General features: G+C 40.5%; 1 protein-coding gene across 4 annotated transcripts in view; it reads left to right on the top strand.

The window, feature by feature from the left end:
* The window catches only part of RASGEF1B (RasGEF domain family member 1B), a 642,014-nt gene that overhangs the window by 155,885 nt on the left and 461,871 nt on the right, over positions 1 to 24,258 (top strand). The window lies entirely within an intron of this gene.

The raw sequence follows: 24,258 nt of genomic DNA, 5'->3' as shown, positions 1-24,258 counted from the left end.
GGCACCCAGAACATTTCTTTTGACTATTTTGAATTAAGTTTTCTTACCAGGTGAAAGATTCTCTAAAAGGAAATTCAAGGAAATGGTGATAAGACTGATTTTGAAAGCTGTAATTTCAACTTCAATGTAGTCCAAATTTGACCTAAATTAAGAGAAAAGAGAAAAGAAAATCAGAAAAATGACAAATTGTAAGAGCTAACATATAGGAAATGGAAAGTAAGATTAATGAGACTGATTGGAACCAATGGAATCTATTAGTGGTTATGCATAGTAAAGATGAAATTAGTTTTAGCACTTGTGGTTTTAATAGCATAGATTTGAAACTACACACTGCCTGTGTATCTTAACATTATGTAAAATTTAGTTCCGTGCATTCATGCACCAAAAGTCATTATAATCATCTGCAAGGATGATAATGTATCCATGAAGTTTGAGCCTGATAACCCTGAGTAGTTTCATGGGTCATTATTTTCCGCTGTGGACATGGTGTAGCCCATTGGTGGTGTTTCCCTCTTGGAACTTTGCTCCTGAAGTTTGGTGACAATATAGTCAGCTCAACAATTCAGAGTTTGATTTTTGTATGGTGAGTGTTGACAACATGTTTCATCATTGACTTTGTTTTTTCCTAGTAACTAAGGTATATCTACCAGATTCGTGAACCTGTGACTCCTTGGGTTAAAATAACCTCCGGAGGCACATACAAAAGAGAAGTGCTAAAACAACAGCAAAGGGAGACAGTAGGGGTAAGATATACAAATAGACATATACATACAGTCTAAGATGCTGTTGATTTATAAATATCGCTAATGTATGCACTGGTAAAATTTAAAAAAATACACTAAAACATATTATTATGTTATAATAATGTGACATTATTAGATTTTAATATGCATACCAATATCAGAGGTGTCAACATGTGAAAAATGCATATTTTAGGATTTCTGAAATACACACATGTATGTATGGATATATAAATAAATGCACATACTTATTTATACACTTAGATATATAGGCAATATTAAAAGGTATGCCTCTAATATGTTGAAGACCAAACTCTAAATGGGAGGCTACAGATACTCTATGTAGAATGTATGGAAAATATGTTTCCTCTGAGCTAGAATATGAGACCACTAGTGATACTTTTAAGCCCGTTTGTTTGTTCATTCATTCATTCATTCATTTAAAGTAGGACCCATGCCCAATGTGGGGCTTGAACTCACAACCGTGAGATCAAGAATTGCATGTCCTACCAACTGAGCCAGCCAAGTGCCCCTTAAGCTTATTTTAAATGTTGGGAATGATTGGAATAGAGTCCCTCTGTAATGTTCCTAGGGCTTAACTATTGCAAGCTTTAAAAATAATGCTTATTTTGCCCTGTGAAATTAAGGATCTCTAGTTAGTAAAGAGAATTATAATTCAAATAAAAGCTATTTGGTTATTCATATGAAATATATACTCTATGATATGTCTTCATGCTATCTTGAATTTTTTTCCCCAGACATTTTAGTACAGATCTGCTGCTTTTTAAAATCTTATTTGATCTGAGGTCTTGCTCTGATTGACCCTGTTAATCAAACCAAATTGCCAAGGCTTTCACTGGTGTGACCTTGGTTAAAATTGCAGGGCAAGTTCAGAATTGCTTCATACATACAGAACTCCCAAAAGTTCAATAATGATCTTTAGGGTATGTGGACTTTGTGACAAGTGGAATGGACTTTATGTGAGAAACAATTAAAATTGCATCAATACTCACTAATGTCTTGCATCGAGGGATCAGAATTGTGAAAAAGCTATGAACCCCAGGAGCATGATGGATATTGTAGGGCAACCACAGTTGTCATGGAAAAGCTAATGATCATTATTTTTCATGGATGAACCTTTCACACTGCCAATAAAGCCTTTCAAATGGGTGGACATGTGTCCCTCAGGGAACACATTTAGGCATTGCTAAAATCTGTTTTCTCTCTTCCCTCTCCCCAAAGTCCCTTTAAGAGATTGATTATTTAATCTTGAGCCTTGTTTTATTTCATGTTGATTTCTGTTGATATCTTACATTTGACTTAAGGCTAGCTTATTCACTGCTAAAGCAAGAGATAGAAGAGGATCATTAAGGAGCTACCAAGGTAGCAAGGCTACAGGTGTCAATAACTATAAAATCTCATTTCTTTTAGGACCATAGGCATTCTGCAAAATATTATTATGTAAAGTGCATTTTTGTTTGTCTTGAAAAAAGAACCAACACTATTTCGATAATGATAGAGATGGGAGCTAACGGTGCTTGCAGTTAACAGTAATTGAGTGTCTCCTGTGAGCAGGGCACTGGCAACAATCCTATAAGGTAGATTCTGTTACTAGACTGGTTATACAGATGCAGACACTGAAGCACAGAGGTGTTTGATAACTTTTCTGAGTATCAGTCAAGGTCCTGGCAAGAAATACATTCAAACTGGGTAACTGGAGGAGAGTTTATTAAAAGGGTTATTTACAAGAGTATTGGCAGGGTTTAGAGCAACCAACATAGAGTCAGCATTTCCACTCCTAGGACTGAGGGGATGGGGCCATGGAATAGTTCATGGATCCAAAGCTATATGAAGGGGGATTGCCTGAAAGGATCTGTGGATTTGGGGAGAGAGGTGTTGTTAGGCTCAAAGACTCCGCAGGAAGGGAGCTGGAGAATAGATACCCAACCTCACTCTCCTGCTCTTGGATATCCTGCTGGTGCCTTCCATTGGCTGAATCCCACTGGGAACCAGAGGGCAAAAAAGCCCAATGATACAGCCCCAGTGGCCTAGACTTCTGGGGCACAGAGTTGGAAGGACTATCATCTAATTTCAACACCAGGGCTCCTAACTATTGCCTCGTGACTTCAGGTTGCCTTTCAGAATGAATCTAAGATTTAAAAAAAATCCGTAGAAATGTCTTAGCAGCCCCAAACATCATTTACTCATTCTTTATTATTCACTTAAAATTTCATTAAACTCTCTAGTATTACATAGTTCTGGAAGAACATCTTTCTTTCCCTGGATTGGATGAAGTTCAGATTTATCTTTGGCTCTCAATGACTATGTGTTTTGTTTTTTCACTAACCCTGTGTGGAGTGTTCTTTTATTTTTGGAAACGATTCTCCAATAATTATTTTAGCTGAGAAGAGTAAGTTCTTATCTTAAAGTGATCTTTAAGCCAGGTAGATTTGGATGTATTTTGCAGTGTCAAGAAAGTATCTGTTTCTAAAAAAGACAAGAAAATTGCCTTTTAGTGTATGTGTCAAAAAGCCAAATTGTCTGGAGAAAATAATCCTCCTTGTGAACAGGCAGGTAAATGAATAAATGTTATCTATTTTTAAACTGAAATGTGGTTATTTCCATAGATACCTGATTCATAAGGATTAATTATATAGTTGTGTTTTCCAAAGCCATTTGAATTATATATAGCAATGGTATGATAAATTTCTAACTTCTTATTCAAATATTTCACATTTTTCTTTCTAAACTCATTGATGTGCAGTGCCTTAAATAAAAGTTAATAGATTCAGTTTTCCATTTTTATATTCACCTGCCACAAGATATATTTTGGAAATGTATTAGACTTTATCAGTTACAATGCTTTTTATTTTTCTATGGTTGAAAAAAGTATAATGAATACTTTTTATGTTAAGATGGGTTCATATTGTGATGGTGTTTTGACCAGAGCAAGGTATTCTTTGTAGGGAATAGGGAGCCTCAGGTTAATCAGGAGTCTACATCTGGTCGTGGGACATGTGGTAGTCACATTAAACTGGTGGCAGCCAGTTCAATGAATATTCTGCTTAATAGCAGTAATAACTAATAGTAATAACTAACTAGTAATAACTAGTTTCATAGTTGCACACGATTGCATAGATATCTTCAGCCTGAACTAAAGGATAGATCACTTATATCTGGGAGTGTGATCAATCTGGATCTTTACCAGTGTTTGAGATGTCACAATTGTATATCAAGTATCAGGGAGTTGTTGTTTCTACCTCAGTAAATATCAAGTTTTCCTACTCTTTTTGCTCGATGATCATTTGTTAGAACATTTGATGGGACAGAATGCACAGCAGCACTTAAAACCCTGAAGACCACATATCTGAATACCTTGACACAAATACTAAGAGAAGGACTATGATCAGACTTTGTAGTCTGCTTCTCAACCAGAAATCCAGAATGCCCAGATTAAACCAAGAGATTAAATCCCATACCAAATATGAAGAGCCCACAGAACTGGGTGGGGTTATTATGCACATTACCTATTTTCTTTGTTTGCTTCCTGGATTTTTTTAGTGCTATTAAAGATTCAAGAGAGGTCTGTGGCCATGTAAATACAAAATTCTTACTCTAGAATGGCACAAGTCCCTCTCCAGAGGCCAATATTATATTTCAGGTGGCTCTCTTCTGAACCACTCTGTCCAATTTGTTCTATACGCTTGGTACTATTGTTTAACTTTCCTGCAAATCTCTGAACCATGGCATCTAGGCTGCTTATTTTCATAGCTTCTTTTAAAGCATGATATGAAGACGGTTGAGAATAGAAGAAAGCAATCAAGCATAGGGGCACTTGTACCCCAATGTTTATAGCAGCACTCTCAACAATAGCCAAATTGTGGAAAGAGCCTAAATGTCCATCAACTGATGAATGGATAAAGAAATTGTGGTTGGGGCACCTGGGTGGCTCAGTCGCTTGAGCGTCCGACTTCAGCTCAGGTCACGATCCCGCGGTCCGTGAGTTCGAGCCCCGCATCGGGCTCTGGGCTAATGGCTCAGAGCCTGGAGCCTGCTTCCAATTCTGTGTCTCCCTCTCTCTCTGCCCCTCCCCCATTCTTGCTCTGTCTCTCTCTGTCTCAAAAATAAATAAATGTTAAAAAAAAATAAATTGTGGTTTATATACACAATGGAGTACTACATGGCAATGAGAAAGAATGAAATATGGCCCTTTGTAGCAACGTGGATGGAACTGGAGAGTGTGATGCTAAGTGAAATAAGCCATACAGAGAAAGACAGATACCATATATTTTCACTCTTATGTGGATCCTGAGAAACTTAACAGAAACCCATGGGGGAGGGAAAGGAAAAAAAAAAAAAAAGAGGTTAGAGTGGGAGAGAGCCAAAGCATAAGAGACTGTTAAAAACTGAGAACAAACTGAGGGTTGATGGGGGGTGGGAGGGAGGGGAGGGTGGGTGATGGGTATTGAGGAGGGCACCTTTTGGGATGAGCACTGGGTGTTGTATGGAAACCAGTTTGACAATAAATTTCATATATTGAAAAAAAAAAGTTAAAAAAAAAAAAGAAAGCAATCAAGAATTTCCCTGAGCAGTTATGATTTTAGTTCTTATATTAGGGCTCACTTTTTCTCCTTAGGCACAGTTTCTCCTAGAGCACAAACTGATGGGTCAGAATGGGCCTTGGGTGATGTTAGGGACAATCCTGAAAGCAAGCATTAGTTCATAAAAGTAAGATGTTCCTTTTGAGTTATGGGAAGTAGTCAGTAGGCTTTTCTTCCACAAATACAATACTAGTCTTTGGGGGCTGCACAATGATCTGATTTTGGCCAAGGTACTTCTAAAGAGTTACCAAATAGTATTGTAACATTTAAGTGCCACCCATAAGGTAGAGTTAAGCATCACACAGTGAAATTTGTAGTATCAAGGGAATTAGATAGGTCTGAAGCAAAATTAAAAAAAAAAAGCTAACATGTCATGTGTGTAAAATCTGTGAAAGGGAGACAGCTTCCAAATGCACACCAACTTAATAAACCACAACTATCTGTCTAAGCAGTGAATACATTCCCAGAAAATAAAATATTTTTTTCCCTTGAGAATTCATTTATGCTTTCAATTAATTTGGGGCTTTTTGAAATATGTCAGGCATTGCATATGTTGCAAAATAATTGTCTAAGACCTTGTTTTTCCTTTTTTATCATACTGGAAATAATTAGTATAGCCAGTGAACCCTACACCTAATGCAAGATCCCTCATGAGTATTTCTACTGCTTTGTGACTCTGATACTTGTTCCTTTCCCAATCCCCTTTGTGAACATCTGGTTGCCCAAGTAGTTCAGAATCCTGGAGAATACTTGTGTGGGTCTGCGCCCTGTGAAGCTGTATGGGTATTCATATACATGTTGCTCATTATTTGGGAAATGGAATTGATAGTAGGGGAGGTGTTAGAAGGTGGAGGAGGGACAATAAAAGGACCGCCCCCCCCCCCCCCCCCCCCGACTGAGAAGGCACTTTGAGACAGATGAGTGAAGCAGCTGCTCCATACTGTTTACACAGTTTGTTCAGGGTAACTTACTGAGGGGCGGGGGGTGGATCGGCTGACAGTGATCTAGGTGCTATGCAGCTATTCTCTTCCCTGAAAAGTTCAGACCTTAATCCATAGCTTTTATAGAGTGAGGGACAATGTGGTGAAGTCAAGGGTACTTTCTTTCCTAAAGTGGCACCATCTTTGTGCCAGAGGGAAGAAACTGTGTTATCTCTACCAGTCACGCAAAGTGGTGCCATCCTTGTGCCAGAGGGAAGCTCAGAGCAACTTTTCCATTTCCCAGTTAGCGTATACATTAACCTCCAAGGGGCTTGGAGCACATAGCCCTGAGTAAGGTTATTGCGCAGACATGAACAAGATGGAGGGCCAAAGATGGAGTGGGTGTTATCAGCTCTCCTACATTCCACCCCTGGCATCCTATGGCTCATATAATCTTTACATGCCATTCTTCTGCAGGGACCCTCGAGCCAGCTATCGGGAGATGACTTGTATCCCTATGCCACGAGCAGCAATATAAACAGCAGCATGAGATTAACATACTTATAAAGCAAGCAGCAATGTGTAGAACTATGGTTTCTCATTGACCCAGTAAAGAGGTCCTTTCTGTAGACCCAGCAGTCAGAACGATTGTTAATTTTAGGGTAAGACGTGGCCTATGACCGGAAGATGTTTTCTGACACCACAGGAAGGGACATCAGCAATGTGAGGCTAGGGGCAATAAGAGCTGTTTTACAGGCAATAAATATGACAAAGATGAGGGTGCCTGGGTGGTTCAGTTGGTTAAGCGTCCGACTTCGGTTCAGGTCATGATCTCATGGTTTGTGAGTTCGAGCCCCACATCAGGCACTCTGCTGTCAGCATAGAGCCTGCATCAGATTCTCTCTCTCTGTCTCTCTCTCTGCCCCTCTTCTGCTCACACACACTCTCTCTCTCAAAAATAAACAAACATTAAAAAAGTAATAAACTGAATCTATTGATTACCCACCACACACAAAAAATGTGACAAATATTCATTTAGCAACAACACGGTAGTGGTTTGGTCCCCATGAGCTAATACCACCCCTGGCTGTTCACCATTCCTCATTCTTGGATGATGGGGGCAATGGCCACTCTAGCTACTTCTTGCTGAAAAGGGGCACAGATCAGGATTTGAGGAACGAAACTGCCTTGCATCCAACCGCAGTTATTCCCTAGTACCAAGCTGAGACCCCATCCTTCTAGTGCTGGTGTTTTTAGAACTCTCATGTATAGTCTTAACAGCTTATTCCACATTTCATAATGAGGGGAATTACATCAGTTCAGTTGAACAGTTGTCTCATTTCAGGAGGCGGTCTTGCAGGAGGGTGCTCAGAGTCGGGTCTATGGTGTACAAGCTATTAGGTAGAAAATTCAGGATCTTGCCTGGGTTTGTAGGTAAACAACATTCAAGGACAGTTAATCAGAACTAGAATCTAATACCCATAATAGTGTGTCACCAAAACAAATTTTTTTTTTCCTGTCTAAAACCACTTTCATTTCCATCAAAAGTAGCCAAATTAAGACTAAGTTGGTTGTAAAACAAGTCCAATTTTAACAAGCTTGGCATAATTATTCACATAAGTGAAGCAAGAACAGTGACTGGCCATTTAGGCTTTTTTAAGTTTGCCTTGCTGGAACTTTTCATAACAAAGTTCAAATTGAGCTTTTAAGAGCCTTTGAAGGCTAGGTGCTAAGCCAAACACTTATCATCAGAGTCACTTAGAATACCTACAGATTTGGGTTACTTCCTCTCTTCTCAAGGTCCTCCAAATATCCTGAGGTTCCTGAGCCTGGCAGGAAGTGACCTTTGCTCCCCTGGTAAGCCTCCTGGGAACCCTGTAAGCAAGATACCAGGATGATTTTTTCCAAGGGGCTTCACTGGCCTCATAAAGTAAATCTTGGTTCCTTAAATCTGTCTTGTCATATCTGAGCCTATGTACATATGTCTCAAATGTAACATTCCAGTCAAAGCCTTGGTAATATAACCAGTGTTTTTAATGGTATCATGTTACAAGAAGAAGAGATTCTTATTGAACTTATGCAAATAACTATAACTGATTTCTCTTATGATGGAGTCTTTTGGTTTCATTTAAGTCAGCCACCATAGCAGCTACTGTAGCAATGGGCTGATTAATCATAGGTGCAAGGATAGATACTTAAGTCCCATACCAGGCTGACTATGAGAAATGGTCTTTCATCCTCTGGTATCCCACAGCTGTAACACCCAAGCTGTTAAACTTTCTCAGTTCTTTTGTTTCCCCCACAGTTTTGGACAGGATATCTAGCAATTCCTTAGGCATTTTGGTGGCATCCTTACACTCAGACGCTGGTCCAAAATGCTCAAAAAACCTGGTCATATCTCCCCACAGGGAGGTGGCTGACCAGCTGGGGATTTCCTCCATAGACAATGGGCTTCCCTCTACGGACAATGGGATTTCTCCTGAGGATGGTGAGCTTTCCCCTAACACGGTTTTTTTACCCATGCTTGTTTCATTTTTGGTCTCCTGGCTGGCTCACCAGTTGTTAGAAGGTGGAGGAGGGATAGTAAAGTATCCTCTAGATTAAGAAGGCACTTTAACACTAAAAAACAAAGCAAGCTACTCCATACTATTTACACAGAGTGTTATTCAGGGTAACTCACTGATGAGAGGGATCAGGCAGATAATGATCTGGGGACTATACAGCAGTGTCTCTGCAAAGTCTGGACTTTCAGCCTCAGCTTTTATAGATCTAGGGGCATTATGGTGATGTCAAAAGGTAGTTATCTGAAACGATGCCATCTGTGTGTTGGAGGGAAGCTCACAACAATCCTTCCTGCATTCTGGTTAGGGCATACACTAACCTCCAAGGGTCCTGGAATACATATCCCTGAGGGAGGAGGTCATTGCATGGACACAAACAAGGTGGGGGGCCAAAGATGGAGTCAGTGTTGTCAGCACTCCTACAGGAGGGCAAAGAGAGATCAAGTGAAGAACATGGGAAGATCTAAGATGTTTTCACAATGCAGCATTGAATCGTAGAAAGGAAACTAAGGCCTTGGGACAGCAATTCTGTTTTTTAGGACATAGCTCACATAAAGCAGTCTTTGACCTACCTAAGAGTATTTGGCTATATTTTGATGTGGTCTTAGATGAAAGTATCTTGGGTTGAGTTATAGCTAGAGAACCTTGTGGACTTAAGAGTTGGCTGAAGGAATATCACGAGGACATATGAAGATTACCTCTTAGCCAACAGTGGTCATTTCTTGTCTACTTGCTCTGTGCCAGGAAATGTGCTAAGTGATTATGGCATTTTCTCCTTTAACCCTTATAACAATCCTATGAAATGGCTCTTAATAGTAGTCTTATTTTACAGATGAAGAAATTAAGGCTGAAAACTTAGAAGCTGAGCTTGGAAAGCTTAGGTAGCATGTTCAAGGATGTACAAACAGAAATACGGTAATGCTCATGTTTGAAGACAGGTTTCTCTGACTCAGTAAGGTATTTTAATACAATAACAATTTAAGCATGTAAGTAATTGCGGGAGAAGCCTCTATGAGACCTGAAAGTGAATGTCAGTAGTTTTGCGCGGTAGGGGTGCCTTGGTGGCCCAGTCGGTTAAGTGTCCAACTCGTAATTTCAGCTCAGGTCATGATCTCATGGTTCTTGAGATCAAGCCCCACATTGGGATCTGTGCTGAGAGCATGGAACCTGCTTGGGATTCTCTCTCCGCCCCCCCTTTCTTTTTGCCCCTTCCCTACTCATTCTCTCTCTTTCTCTCTCACTCTCAAAATGAACAAATAAACCCTAAAAAGTAATTTGGCATGTTCAATAGGGTCCCTAAGCTCCTAGCATGTTTGCAGTGGTGTTGGAGAAGTACCAAGTGGGTCTTCTGGAAAAGGGAGGTTTTAAATATATAATTGGGGAATTTTCATTTAGTGGCTAAAATTCCTCTGGGAGTCCTTTGAAGAGCTGATGTCTAAATGGAGAACAATGAAGGACAGTTGTGACCCCAAAGCCAAATCAAAGTATTTTTAATCTAGGAAAAGTAGAATCCTCTCTTAGACCTTTGGAATAGATCAACAAGCAGAATTTGTAGGAAGTGAGAGACATTTATCAGTCCTCAGAAACTGCAGGTAGGTGGGAGTGGAGGTCTCCTGATACTGAGGCTTATGGTTGGAGAAACCCAAATTGAAGTTTTTTAAGTGTAGGTCGCAGAGCAGGGTTTGTATTTCAGACCATAAGGAATCTATTATACTTTGGGGGTCTCCCAGCCCTTCTTCTGAAGTATATAGGGATGACTCTGACATAGGGAAAGACCCTCTTGTGAAGAACATGGGGTTGTTGTTACTAGAAACTTTGGGAGTCTACACTTCCTGTATATTTCTATCATCTTGAGAGTTAGGAGGGGAAATCAAAGCAATGGGAGTGCTACCGGTCATAGCATTTCATGTCATCTGTCATTTTAAGGAAACATAGGTTTTATCATTTGGGATTCATCTTATATTCTCCAACTAATTAAACAGGAAAATTAGAAGATCAGTATCTACATTCCAAAGAATCCTGTAATTTAAAGAAAAAATTCACAGTACAATTTTTTTACATAGAGTTACTCCCTGGGCATTAAAGTACACATTTATACGGCATTAATTAATTCAAAATGACTAGGGAGAAAGGAACATAGATGTGAAGAGTTCGGAGCCACTATCAATTGGGGATCAGTCAGAAATAAAGATACATATCTCTAAGGCAAAATATGAGTCAAGAGGAAAGCTGGATTTTATTTACAGACATTCTATTCACAGGCATAGCTTCTTAAGCATACTTGTGCTGGTTTTGTATAATGCTGTTGCTGACCACCTCTATTCATCTTGGTGTTTCTATATGGCTGATTCCACAAACTGTTGTCAAGAATAGGAAGTCAGCTTTCAGTGACCATACTATAAGGATCCCTTTCTTGAATAGAAAGACTTGCCCCTAAGATAGTCATAGATCAGTTATATTTTTTTATAATTTCAAATCAGCATTCAGTATTGACAACCTGTGTCGTAGAATAATAATGATGCCCTGCTTATATATAATCTCTGTTTGTGAAATCTCTGCATAGGATTCTGTATAGACAAGTGCAGCGTTGTGTCTGGAACTTTGTATTTCTTGTATTTTATTCATTTATAAATAATACCAAGGCTATCCAGGATCTTATTTCTTTTTATCACAACCATCCTTCTTTAGACCAGTATAATATATGACTGTGGAAAGAGAAATGGAATTAGTCCCCACATTTTTGAACCCCCTTTGCTTATTAAGTGTCACAAAATAAGACATGAAAAACAAAAGAAACATGAAGGTGGAAATATTTTTAACTGAAAAATAGGTGAAATAACTAAACATTAAGGTAAGTACTCATTGATTTACCAAATATTACATTCAAAAGGCAATCTGCCTGCTTGACTTCTCTCCTGAGATGCCTCACAAACTTTTCAAAAGTCTATATTCTAAATGGAGCTCTACATTTTCTTCCCTGAACCTGTCCCCCTCCCCCCCCCCCCCCATCTCCAGTTTCCCCAATTTCCACAAGTGTTCAGGCTGGAACTCTATGAATTGCTCCTGATACACCTCACACTCATTTTACAAGCAAGTTCTGTTGACACATACGTACAAGCAAGTGATTCTGAAATGTCTTTAATCCATCTGCTTTATCCACAGACATGGCCATTTTCTTTCTTTCTTTTTTTTTTTTTAATGTTTATTTATTTTGGAGAGACAGAGCACAAGTAGGGGAGGGGCAGAGAGAAAGAGAGGGAGACACAGAATCTGAAGCAGGCTCCAGGCTCCTTGCTGTCAGTGCAGAGCCTGATGCGGGGTTCAAACCCATGAACCATGAGATCATGACGTGGGCCAAAGTCAGACACTTAAGCAACCAAGCCACCCAGGTGCCCCCATTGCCATTTTCTTAGTACAAGACATTCTTTTGTTCACCTGAACTACTGTATTAGTATGCTAACTGGCCTCTTGTCTTTAACTTGTGTATCCTCCTATCTATTATCCACCCAGAGATAGGAAGGATTTAAAGAAAACCATCAGACCATTTTTGCTCCCTGGTTATAATTCATCAATACCTTCCCATTGTACTTGGAGCAAAATCTAAAATCCATATAAAGTCTACACAAAGGGCTAAAATCCATATAAAGTCTACACAAAGGGCTAAAATCCATATAAAGTCTACACAAAGGGCTAAAATCCATATAAAGTCTACATAAAGGGCTACAAAGTCTTGTATGATATGCCTTCTGCCTCCTTCTTCAACCACTCGGTTTCTGTTCTTTAGCCAGCACTGATCTGTTTGTTGAACACGTTGTGTACTCTCTGCCATAGGGCTCTGCTGCACCTCTGAGTGCCCAGTATTCACATAGCTCTCCCATCCTGTAGGTCTTGGCTCAAATGTCACTTCTTCATAGGGTCCTTGCCTCATAGGTTTCTCTTGTTATTTTCTTTCTGAGTTTCTTATTTCATTTATAATACATAATACAAATTTGTAATTATTGTTTATCTGTTTGCTTATGTATTTCTTTCTTCCCATTCCATATGTAAACTCCATAGAACAGAGACAATTACTTGTAAACAAGTTCCTTGCCCAGGTCTTGCACACAGTAGGTAACCAGTAAGTAGTTGTTGAGAGAATCATCTTAGAATTCACTGCCCCACAGAAAATTTGAAAATAATAGTTGATTTCCCAGGCACCCCATAAAAGTTTACTTACTTCAAGGATGTAATTTATCCATGGCTCTGGGATTAGCAGCCTGAGTTATGGGTTCTATGGATTCATAGCAGGGACTATGCAGTGGGATTCAGGAAAAGGAGAAGGAATGATTTGCTCTCACTTTCTTACATACAGATTTAGCTGTAAGCTCAGTTATGAAACTGAGAAAGTTTGTCTTCAGCATCTTTATACTTCCTTTCCTGAAGACTTTATTTCAGCTGCTGTAAGGGGCAGAAATCCATTCAGGAAAGGCCAAGAAAGAGGAGATTAGATAATGGGTAACCAAGGATAGGAACTCGATCTCACAGAATAGGAGCTGGGAAGCCAGTGAGACATACAAGATATCCCCAAATGGCATGATTGACAAAGTAAGAAGAGAACAAGGGGAGAGTAGAGATAGAGGCCAAGGGAAGAGATTCAGGAGAACAGAGATGTTAGTGTCAGGAGCTACAGAATGGTCAGGTAAATGAGGACTGCAATTTGGCATTTAAGAAGATCATGATGACTGGGGTATAGAGCAAGGTGGCAGTTGGGTGGGGGGGTCTGAGATACAGAGTAGTAGGCAGTTACCTCCCAATTTCACCTAGAGCTGATCCTGCACAAAGGAGTCTCATTTAGGTCTGTTTGAATACTTTGTTAGCAGCTCTTGGAGAGGGTTTGTTGAAGAAGGAGGTTGAAGCTCTTGACTTAAATGAAGGTTCTGGATTATTTATGGATTTAATTTATCCCTGTGATCCATGTCCCCAGTTGACACAGACTATTAAGAGTTAGCTGCATTCTTTTCTCCTTGAAAAAGTAGGAAGAATATTTAATCATAACTGCGTTGCACTAATACAGATTTTAATAAAACTGGGCTGAGCTAGGACTGGGAAATTGCATAAGTGATTGGAGAGCGAACGTTCCTCTGGGTGCACTCTGTGCACTGGCATAATTCTTAGGATTGAAATACAGTATTTAATCCAAAGAGAACACAGCGTTTTCATAAATGCAGTTTAAAGTCCATGTGAACACATGCAGCACATAAACAGAATATTCTGGGAATTTTAAGCCTCCCTATAACTTGGGTAAAACTTAAAAGCACATCTGTGATGAATTTGATAGCATGTTCATTTAAATTAGTTTACTTTCTGTGGAAATCAAGGTAACGACTATTGACTGAACCCCTCCACCCCTTGTACATACTCAGTCTTTCTTTGAGTGTAAGAGAGAGGGCCTGAAGAATTATTGCCATCTGGAGCTTAGAGATCATCTTGTACAGCTTCTCCATTTTGCAGTGAAGCAACCGGGGGGATGGCTAACAGAGGAGAAATGACTTGTCCAAGGTGCCTAACTGTTTTAATGCCAGAGCTAGGAAAAGAACTGAGTTTAGGGTACTTGCTATAGGGCAGAAACCACATTACTACTAATGTTAGCAATAAAAAAGTGCAATCCTACCAACTCTTCTAACTCCTCTCTAGATAAATATCTCTAACCCTGCCAGAGTTTTCTTTCCAAAAAGAAATCCAATTATGCAATTCCTACTTATGTAAAAATCTTTAATGGCTCCCCACTGCCTATGGGGCAAGGTCCACACTCTTTTGAATAATAGCCAGAACCCTACCTATTTCTATGGTCCAATGTAACTACCTCCTGCCCTTCAAGCTCTGCCTTTCAGACTTAGCATCCATGTGCGGTCACAGAATCATAGCCTCATACTTTTTCACAGTCTCTGCCTGAGATTCTTAACCTTCTTCTAGTGCTTCACATTGCCTGTTTATCTTCCAGACTCAGCCTAAGCACCACTACCTCCCAGGAGCCTTCCCACACCTTCTCCCTTTGTGTTCCCTTTCTACGATTTTGCATTTCTGTTAGAATACATGCCACATGGACATTATTTACTTGTATGTATGACCATTGCACTAGGGAATCCTTGAGTTCAGAGAGAATATCTTACCATGTTTACATTCTGAGTGCCCAATGCCTGGAATGTCTAGGTGCTCAGTAAATGCTTATGGAATTGAATCAAACAACAGCAACAACACATTCAGATAGTTGTGACCCCCTAGTAGAAAATTTAGGTAAGATTATCTGTGAGCCCTTACATTTGAAACTGCCCTACTTTGTCCACCTCTTCCATCTATTGTCTATAACCTTACAGAGAATTTGGTTGAGTTGCTGTTCCCCAGGGATACTGTCTGCGTTTATTGCTTCCCCATGCCCTGGTAAGTGGCATTGACCCTGCTTGGCAAGCCCATCCTCCTTGTTTATTTAGAAGTTACTGACTACCTGTATGTCTGATATTGTACTGGTCTTTTTACCTGTCCAAGTAGGACTCTACTATTCAGGCTATCCAAGTCTTACACTTGTGTCTTCTGACCAATGGTCTCAGCCCTCTTTACTATGTTAGCACTTCCTATAGGTACTGTGTATTTGACATGTGATAATATGTACTACCTTCTTTGGTTTTTTCATTCCGGGCATATTGACCTACCCAACTAAAATATGACTCTTGAAGGTAAGAACTGTATCTTCAGCTCCTAATTTTATGAATCACCTTGGTAGTTGTTGGCCAATGGTTGAAAGGACTAAGGGAACTATTTTCTAGTGAAACTCTAATTTTTTTCAATGTAGCTTTTATTTTATATTTTAAGTATTTTGCTTGAATGTTTCTTTTGCTACATAGATTCCAGCAAAGGATAGTCTAGTATCGGTCTAGTATTTTTTCATCGAGTACCCAGCACTCTCTAAGATCTATTTTTATTGAGATATAATTGATAAATTACATTGTATTTGTTTCAGGTGTACAACAATGATTTGATATTTGTATATATTATGAAATAATCACTGCAGTAAGTCTAGTTAATATATATCACCATACATAGTTACAAAATTTTTTTCTTATGATGAAAACTTTCAGTGAATAAGTGCCTACTATGTGTTTTCTACTCTCTAAGCAACTTTCAAATCTGCAATATAGTATTATTAACTATAGGCATTATGCTGTCCACTACATCCCCATGAATTATTTATTTTATAGTTGGAAGTTTATACTTCTTCTTTTTTTTCTTTCTTCTCTTTTTAAAAGTTTATTTATTTTGAGAGAGAATGTGAGTGTGCACAGGGGATGGGCAGAGAGAGAGGGAGAGAGAATCCTGAGCAAGCTCTATGCCATCAGCACAGAGCCTGACATGGGGCTTGAACTCATGAACCCTGAGGTCATGACCTGAGCCGAAATCAAGAGTCAGACGCTTGGGGTGCCTGGGTGGCTCAGTCTGTTAAGTGTCTGATTTCAGCTCAGGTCATGATCTCGTGGTCCGTGAGTTTCAGCCCTGGGTCAAGCTCTGTGCTGACAACTCAGAGCCTAGAGCCTGCTTCAGATTCTGTCTCCCCCTCTTTCTCTGCTCCTCCCCTGCTTGCATGCTTGCACTCTCTCTCTCTCAAAAACAAACAGACATTAAAATAATAATAACAATAATAATAATAATAATAATAATAAAAAGCCAGACGCTTAACCAACTGAGCCACCCAGGTACTCTGGAAGTTTGTACTTTTGAACCACCTTCACCCGTTCCCCCCACAGACTGCGGCAACCACTAATCTATTCTCTGTATCTGTGAGCTCGGGCTTTTATTTTGTTTTGTTTCCTTTTGTTTAGATTCCACATATACTAGTGAGAATATTTAGTGAGGCAAATAGTATTTGTCTTTCTGTGTATGGCTTCTTTCACTTAGCATTATACCCCCAAGGTCCATCCCTGTTATTGCACATGTCAGGGTTTCCTTCTTTTTTATGGCTGAATCATATTACATGTGTGTGTGTGTGTGTGTGTGTGTGTGTGTGTGTGTGTGTATATATATACATATATATATATACATATATATATATATATATATATATATATATATATATATATATATATGTGTGTGTGTGTAACACACGCACACCACATTTTCTTTATTCATTTAGACCCTATGATTTTGCTACTGGAATCACCTGAGTGTGTTTGTGATGATGCTATGCAAGAAGGCAGGTCCGGATGGCTGTGGTCAGGGATTCTGGAATTGAAGAGTGACTTTTGGAAGCATAATTGTCTGAGTTCATTAAAAGTAAATCTCCCAGATGGGAAGACTAGATCATGTAAAGATTTCCTCAAAGTGCAGTGATTTATAGAATTAATACAATAGCAATTAAAATCTGGGATAGAGAGAAGAGTTTATCTGGGAGAATAAATAAAATTTACAAAGGAGTTTCTTTTTTTTTTTATTAAAAAAAATTTTTTTTAACGTTTATTTATTTTTGAGGCAGAGAGAGACAGAGCATGAATGGGGTAGGGTCAGAGAGAGAGGGAGACACAGAATCTGAAACAGGCTCCAGGCTCTGAGCAGTCAGTACAGAGCCCGACGCGAGGCTCAAACTCACGGACAGTAAGATTGCGACCTGAGCCGAAGTCGGATGCTTAACCGACTGAGCCACCCAGGGGCCCATGGAGTTTCAATAAAAGTGTATTTGAGAGGCTATTTCTATCAGATTTTAAAGCAAAAAAAGTTGTAATAATTAAAATATTTTAGTACTCATCCACAGATTGGAAAATAAATTACTCTTTTGTTGATTTGATGTCTGTGTGTATGTTTCATATAATGTATATGTAAAAAATGCCTATAACCAGTACCACCCTGCTCCTAGTCTTTCTTGGAGCTAGCAGTGGAAAAAGCCTTGCATATGCCTTTCCTTCTCCCCTTCCCAGAGGCAGTAGGAAAAGAAACTGGATTATCCCAAAATAAAGGCATTGGGAAGTGTGTCACAAAACCATGGCCCTTTCACATAAAAAAATTTTAACTATATGATTCCAGAGATAACATAAAAACAGTGGAAAAGGCCAGATTTTTTTCCCTGTAAATATTGTTGAAATGACCAAGTAGCAATTGGGAGGGAAAATCAGTGCAAACCATCTAATAAGATAAATACCAAATGAAACACATAAAAATCGAACCATAGTCCAGCATGAAGAAAGTGATTTCAAGAGTTATCAAACTCTAGAAGGGATATATATTTTACAAGCTTGGGGTTTAGGCAGGGGCTTAATGGTGACTTCATAGCACATAGAGGCCTGTAGTAATTGTACTGACTCTGTCCAGCACCGTGTCCCTAACAGCATCTGGCACATAGTAGGTTCAGTAAAAGCTTTCAGAATGTGGGTGTGCATGGATGTTTGAGGCAATGTGTAGACCCTTCCATCTGATAAAGTGTGAGAGTTCTCTGTGTGCTTGTTCTCGTCTTGGCTCTCTGAACCCTGAAGAGAGGAGATGAAAAGACCCCACAGGGCCATCAGGCACCACTTCTGCTGCTTGAGGGCTGTGCTGTTCTTGTTCAGCGGGATGAAGGTGCAGACAAGGAGGAGATCCTGGAACCATAGAGAAAAAATAAAGCTCTCTCAAGGATATAGGATAGGGAGTGGGTTGAGGGGGAGACTTAGTGAATTTCTAAATGCTCTTTAAGTGATCTCAATCCTCTTCTTCTTTTGTGGTGGCAAATAAAATGATTGCCTCTCCTGCATCATGTCTTTCTCTATGTACAAAATAGCTAATAGAGGGCTGCAAACTGAAAAAAGAGTTCCTTCTTCTGGATTTTTGTTGGTTTTATAACTGCTTGAATACAGGGATCAATAAATAGACTCGTTGCACTATAGTAACGCCTTGTTTACTTGTCTGAGTTCCTTCCAGAAGGCAGGCCTTTGTCTGTTTGATTCACCAGTGTATCCTCTGCACTAAGCTTATGCCTATTTTAGAGTAGAAACTTGAAAACGTGTGTCAAATGAATGAATAAGGGCCTACTGTGTGCCTTCAGAGAGCTGTAAGTGAAGACCTGTAAGACACAGCCTTTGCCTTGGAATTTATCGTGTAAAAATATCTGGTCTTTATTAGTGTTTTCCTTGGGGCGCTGTGTTTTCAAGGAATGCTCAGTGTGTGAATTCTACACCTTAATTAGCTTTGGAGACATACGGATCCAGAATACATTATAATCATTTGTCTCGGCCTTATTCGTGCACTGGGTTCATCATTGTTTTATTTTGAGCACAGCTCCTTCTTCCCCTCTCTACTGTAGAGTTATTAATAGTAATCGGAGCTTCCCGGCGTCAGTCAGCGGCATGCTGAAAGGGATGTTCAAAAGAGATAGGAAGGATTCATCTCCCAAGTAATTTGTATGCCAGGGAGTACCACTCCTTAGAAATCCTGTTCTCTGTAGCTGACACGGTTCACGAGAGGGCTGGCGTGGAGCAGTGAGCCACGGCAACCAGAGTAGACAGGGAAAAACTGGAGCCTAGAGCTAAAGCCCTCCCCTATCCCGGGGCTGAACAGGTGCTAAGGGGGGTTGCCTGGTAGAGGCACCAGCTGGCTGTGGGAAGAAAGAACAAGGCAGATCGGCGGACCAGGGAACCCAGGTGATCACAGGGCGGTCCTAGCATAGGCTCTGAATGTAGAAAGCAGATAGCAAAGCATATGGGAGATGATTAAGTGGAGTGGTTGAGAAGGGCAGCTTTTGAAAGCAACCCAAGTGTCTCTCAGTGGATGAATGGATAAGCAAAATGTGGTGTGTACATACCGTGGACTATTATTCAACCTTAGAGAGGGAGAAAATCCTCATATGTGCCACAGCATAGATGAACCTCGAGGACATCATGGCAATGCAATAAGGTGGTAACAAAAAGACAAATACTGTATGATTCCACTTACTTGAGGTTCCTCAATTAGTCAAATTCAGAGACAGAAAGTAGAATTGTGGCTGCCAGCAGCTAGGGGAGTAGGGGAATGGGGAACTGTGTAATGGGTGCAGAGTTTCAGATTTGCAAGATGACAAAGTTCTGGAGATTGGTTGAATGATATTGTGAATGCAGTTAACATTATTGAACTGTACACTTAAAAATGGGTGGTACGGTACATTTTATGTTATGTGTATTTTACCATAACTGAAAACTTAAAAAAAATCTGAGATAAAATAAAGAAAACAAGAAAGGCGTCTTTGAACACAAACTGAGTCCAAATCCTGGCACAGACACTGACTAGATGAGTGCCTTTGGGCAAATCAGGTAACTTCTTTGGGCTTTGGTTTTCTTTTTAATATAGGGGTGACAGTTATAGTACCTATTCTTTCGGCTTCTTGCGAGGATTAAATGAGATACCGTATGTAAAGTCCATGGCACTTAAAAGAGCGCAATGGTGTTCGTTTTCACCATGATTATCAGGAGAATGTGTAACAGTTCAAGTATATAAGCAGGTGGTTTGCTTTAGGATGTCTGTGAGCATTCTATGGGCATGGAGTTCCAGATTCAGATTGAGGGACATGACTTCAGTTTGTAGTGTGACCTATAAAAAGCAAGGTGTAGCCCCATGCCAGGGTCAACAAATACTTATGGAGTACATACTAGCGGCCAGGTGCTGCTTGAAGGGTAGGGAGACAATAACGTGATCTCACTCACAGTATGGTGGGTACGTTGTCAAGTTTTTAAGGTGAAAATCCAGTTATTTTATCTGGATACATGATAGGCACTTAGTATTAGGTATATTACAGAAGCCTGGTCAGTTATTAGAATTATGGCACCGCAAGACAAGGATTGGATTTACAACTAGAGTAACTTTACGTATTGAGATTTTTCCATTTGCCAGGGACAGAAATCGCAAGTCAACACAGCTTGAGCACAAATTTTAACGTACTGCTTTACAAATGGAAAATCTGGTAGTATACCTGACTTCAGGCGTGGCTGGACCCAGGTGTTCTAATGATGTTGGAAATCTATCTCTTAGTGAGTCTTCACTCTGCTTTTTCCCGTATTGACATCATCCTTAGGCAGTTCATCATGATGGTGGTAACACAGCCAGTAATGCTGCTTGGTCTCTATTCTGTCAACTTAACCCTCCTGTTCTTCCTCTTTCTTTTCCTTTTCTTTTTCCCTTTTTTTCTTCTCTCTTCTGAACTATTCCATCCAAAAAGCCATTAAGTGGGACTGAGCAAACTAAGAGTCTTTGCTGGGGGGGAGGGGTGGGAAGCTGTGGTGGCACAGAGCAGGGTGTTCGAGCCCAGCAGGGGTGAGAAGGGTGCCCACGTGGGAGTGATGAAGCCCATTTTGGGTAAGGAGAGCATTCCAGCAGAGGGTGATCTTGGCAGCGCATCCTGGGAGAAGGGCTGCTCAGTGTTTTGTGTCAAAGCCCGTGTGAGGTGAGGATAGTAGTCAGTGCAAGTTGTTGGAGATCAGGAAGGATGAGGAGCATGCTCACAATGGAGGGCCTGGCGTGGAGCCCAAGGGGGGTGAGGAGGGTGCCTGTGAAAGGGGATATCCCAGAACAAGGTGTCAGAGCCTGAGAAGGGTGAGGGGGCTCTCCCTGTAGGGTGGAGTGGCTTGGGAAGAGGTGTGCAAGTCCAGGCATAGCGTGAAGGGCTTTCACAGGGGAGCCAGGTTCTCACTGTGAGAGCAATGTGTTTCAGATATGAAAGGGAGAAAAATAAATGCAACCCTGTTAGATTGGATTGAGATTTTATTTTTCACTCTCTGATCAGTAGGTAGATATAGATAAATAGATAGATGTAGAAACAAATATAAATGTAAATGTGTATGTATATGCGGTAGTGGTGTGTGTGTATCTATGTACCTATGTTTCTAGATACTATTATTCACTAAAAGAAGCCAGGGATTCCTGGGGAAATAGTTGAGTGAAGGGCTGGGGCAGGGAAGACCCAAGTTGAGCCTGGAACATTTTGTGCATGAAAGCAAGGAAGGGCTAAAGAATGCGAGACATACGTTAAAATGACTCAGGAGCAGTGTAAAGGGCTCCCACTGGCCACACATGGGACAACTTGAGCTTCAAAATAAATAATGATAGCAACAGGTTAATGCCCACTGAGTAAAATCAGGGAAGCCTGAGTTGAAATTGACACAAATTGAAAGTTGATGGCTGTGAAAAACGGATATGTATGTACTATCATCGCAAACTGTTTACTAATTACAATGGGAAAGGAATGTGGAGGTGACGTCTCCTAACAAAAGACTGAAGTGCTGGTATTAGAGGTGTCCCATAGTCCCTCCAGGTCCACTTGTGACGTCTTCTTTCTGCTCCTCCCAGGGAGGCTGGCCTCTACTGACCTTCACTCCCTTGTCCTCTGGTTTCTACTTGGGTTTGGCCGATGGACAGTGGCACCAGGTGATGAGAGGGTAAAGGGCTAAGTTGTCTGGCTCCTTGCTGGCTGGGCTGCAGTCTGGCAGTCCTGAGCTTCAGCAGTGAGCCTTCTCTGACATCTGCAGCTCTCACTCCTGGCACAAAACCCTCCCCTGGGCCCTGTTGGGGCAGCAGTGATAATCATTTGCCACTGTTGTTAGCTGGAGTGAGTCCCCATTCTTTACCGATTTCCCTTAATCCTGTCTTCACCTCTGTATAACATCCCTTCGTTAAACCCTCTTCAGGGCGCTCCCTGTTTCCTGCTGGGAGCCTGACTAATACAGCGTTATAGTATTATTAGCAGAAGGAAGGGCAAACGGTAACAGCAGATGTCCACGGCAACTGATGCTGACCCGCCATTGCTCCTAGATTAGAACGTCCAGTCATCTCCCCTATAGATAGGATTGGGCCCCCAGATGTCAAGTGACCCGGGGTGTGGAAAGAGAACAACATCAGAGCAGCAGCTCAGTGACCAGAGAGGAATTTTGTCCCAGTCATGTATACAGATAGTCCTCTAAAAGGAAAGACTCCTTAAATTTATGTGGGAGAGTCAGATACTTTCCCCTTGCCTTCATTCAAGGAGGTGGTATCCCTCCTTACCTTATGAAAGAATCACAGTTCACAATGTCCTGGGCCTTTTGAATTAAACTGTCCTTGTGATTTCTTCCAAAGACGATCAAATAATAAAACAACCCAAAGGTCACGGCATTATCGTCTTTCAAGACTGTGCAGTCTTGACTATACCATTAACACTGGACAAATCATAAGTGGCAGATGTTCTTATTTCTGGAAACTTTCCGTTTCAGCCACTCCTTCTTGTGTTGTTCTGGGAAGCAAGCACAGACAAGGACATGGAGTAGGCTTTCGTAATGTCAGATCAGCTCAGAGGTGTCCTTTGTTCCAGCCTCTGAACATGGGGTGACACTTTGGAGTACAGCCTGCTAAGAGAGCAGGCAAGCACTCCCATGAGTTATTGGGTTGCTAAGCACCCCATTTGCAGAGTGATCCCATTAAATTACCCTGTAGCTCCAATTAAGGGAACTCAGACCAGAGTCCATATTTAAGAGTGCTCCCTTGTCAGTTTTATCCTGGGGTTTAAATTGAATTCTTAATGTGGGTAGGGCAAACTGAAACATTTCCTAATTCTGCTAGATGTAGCAGAGGAATCATGCACAGGAGCCCCCTTTCCAATGTGGGCGGGGAAAATGGGTCATATCTGCTGGGAGAGATCACTTAAATTCCCTTTTGTTTTCCATTAAAGTCCTGCACACGATGTACTCAGTCACAACAGCGAACTTAGATGTCAGAATACTCATTTTCATAAATGGGTCTGGAAAACAGTCACATTCACCCCTTGCTGTTTTCAACTTTGGAGTAACTTTATAGAACACACTATTTTAATTACCACTGACTTACACGAGTTAAGGTCAGAAGTCCAGGATAGGCTGGTATAATTGGATGGTAGAAGAAAATCCTGGATTTCTTTTATAAAGTTGTTTTTTTTTTTCCTGTTGGTGCCTCGTGTGTGTGTGTGTGTGTGTGTGTGTGTGTGTGTGTGTATGTATGTGTATGTAGGGGTGGAGGGTATGCCTCAGTATGTAGACTATTTTCACTTAAATGTCTTGCAGTTTACAATAAAATACCATGCAGATGGTCCCCAAGGTAGGCACACCCGATTTGTGAATGTGACTGTGGTACCAGTTACATAATCACCCTCCCCCAACCTTCCTCACCACAAAGCTTCTCTTCTCTCCTTCCCTTCTTGTAATTTGCTGGCTTCAAAACACAATCTTGGGGTCCTTGGCCACTGATACCAACTCAAGTCTGACTTGGGTAAATTTCTGATCCACTACCTCTTTTCCATAATATCCTTTCGTCCTCTTGAAGTAATTATGCATGCAATACAGTTTCTGTGTATTTTGTGATTTTCATTACTCTGAACTCTGCTCATTCTTCCTTGGGCAATTTTCTGATATAAATGGTAGTGTTTAAGACCATGAATCAGACAGACAGGTTCAAGTCTTGGTTCTACCAC

This window comes from Panthera onca, chromosome B1 (genome assembly GCF_046562875.1).
Source record: "Panthera onca isolate mPanOnc1 chromosome B1, mPanOnc1 haplotype 2, whole genome shotgun sequence".
Lineage (NCBI taxonomy): Eukaryota > Metazoa > Chordata > Mammalia > Carnivora > Felidae > Panthera > Panthera onca.
The sequence above is the reverse complement of the archived record's forward strand: the minus strand, read 5'-3'. Positions and strand labels throughout refer to the sequence as shown.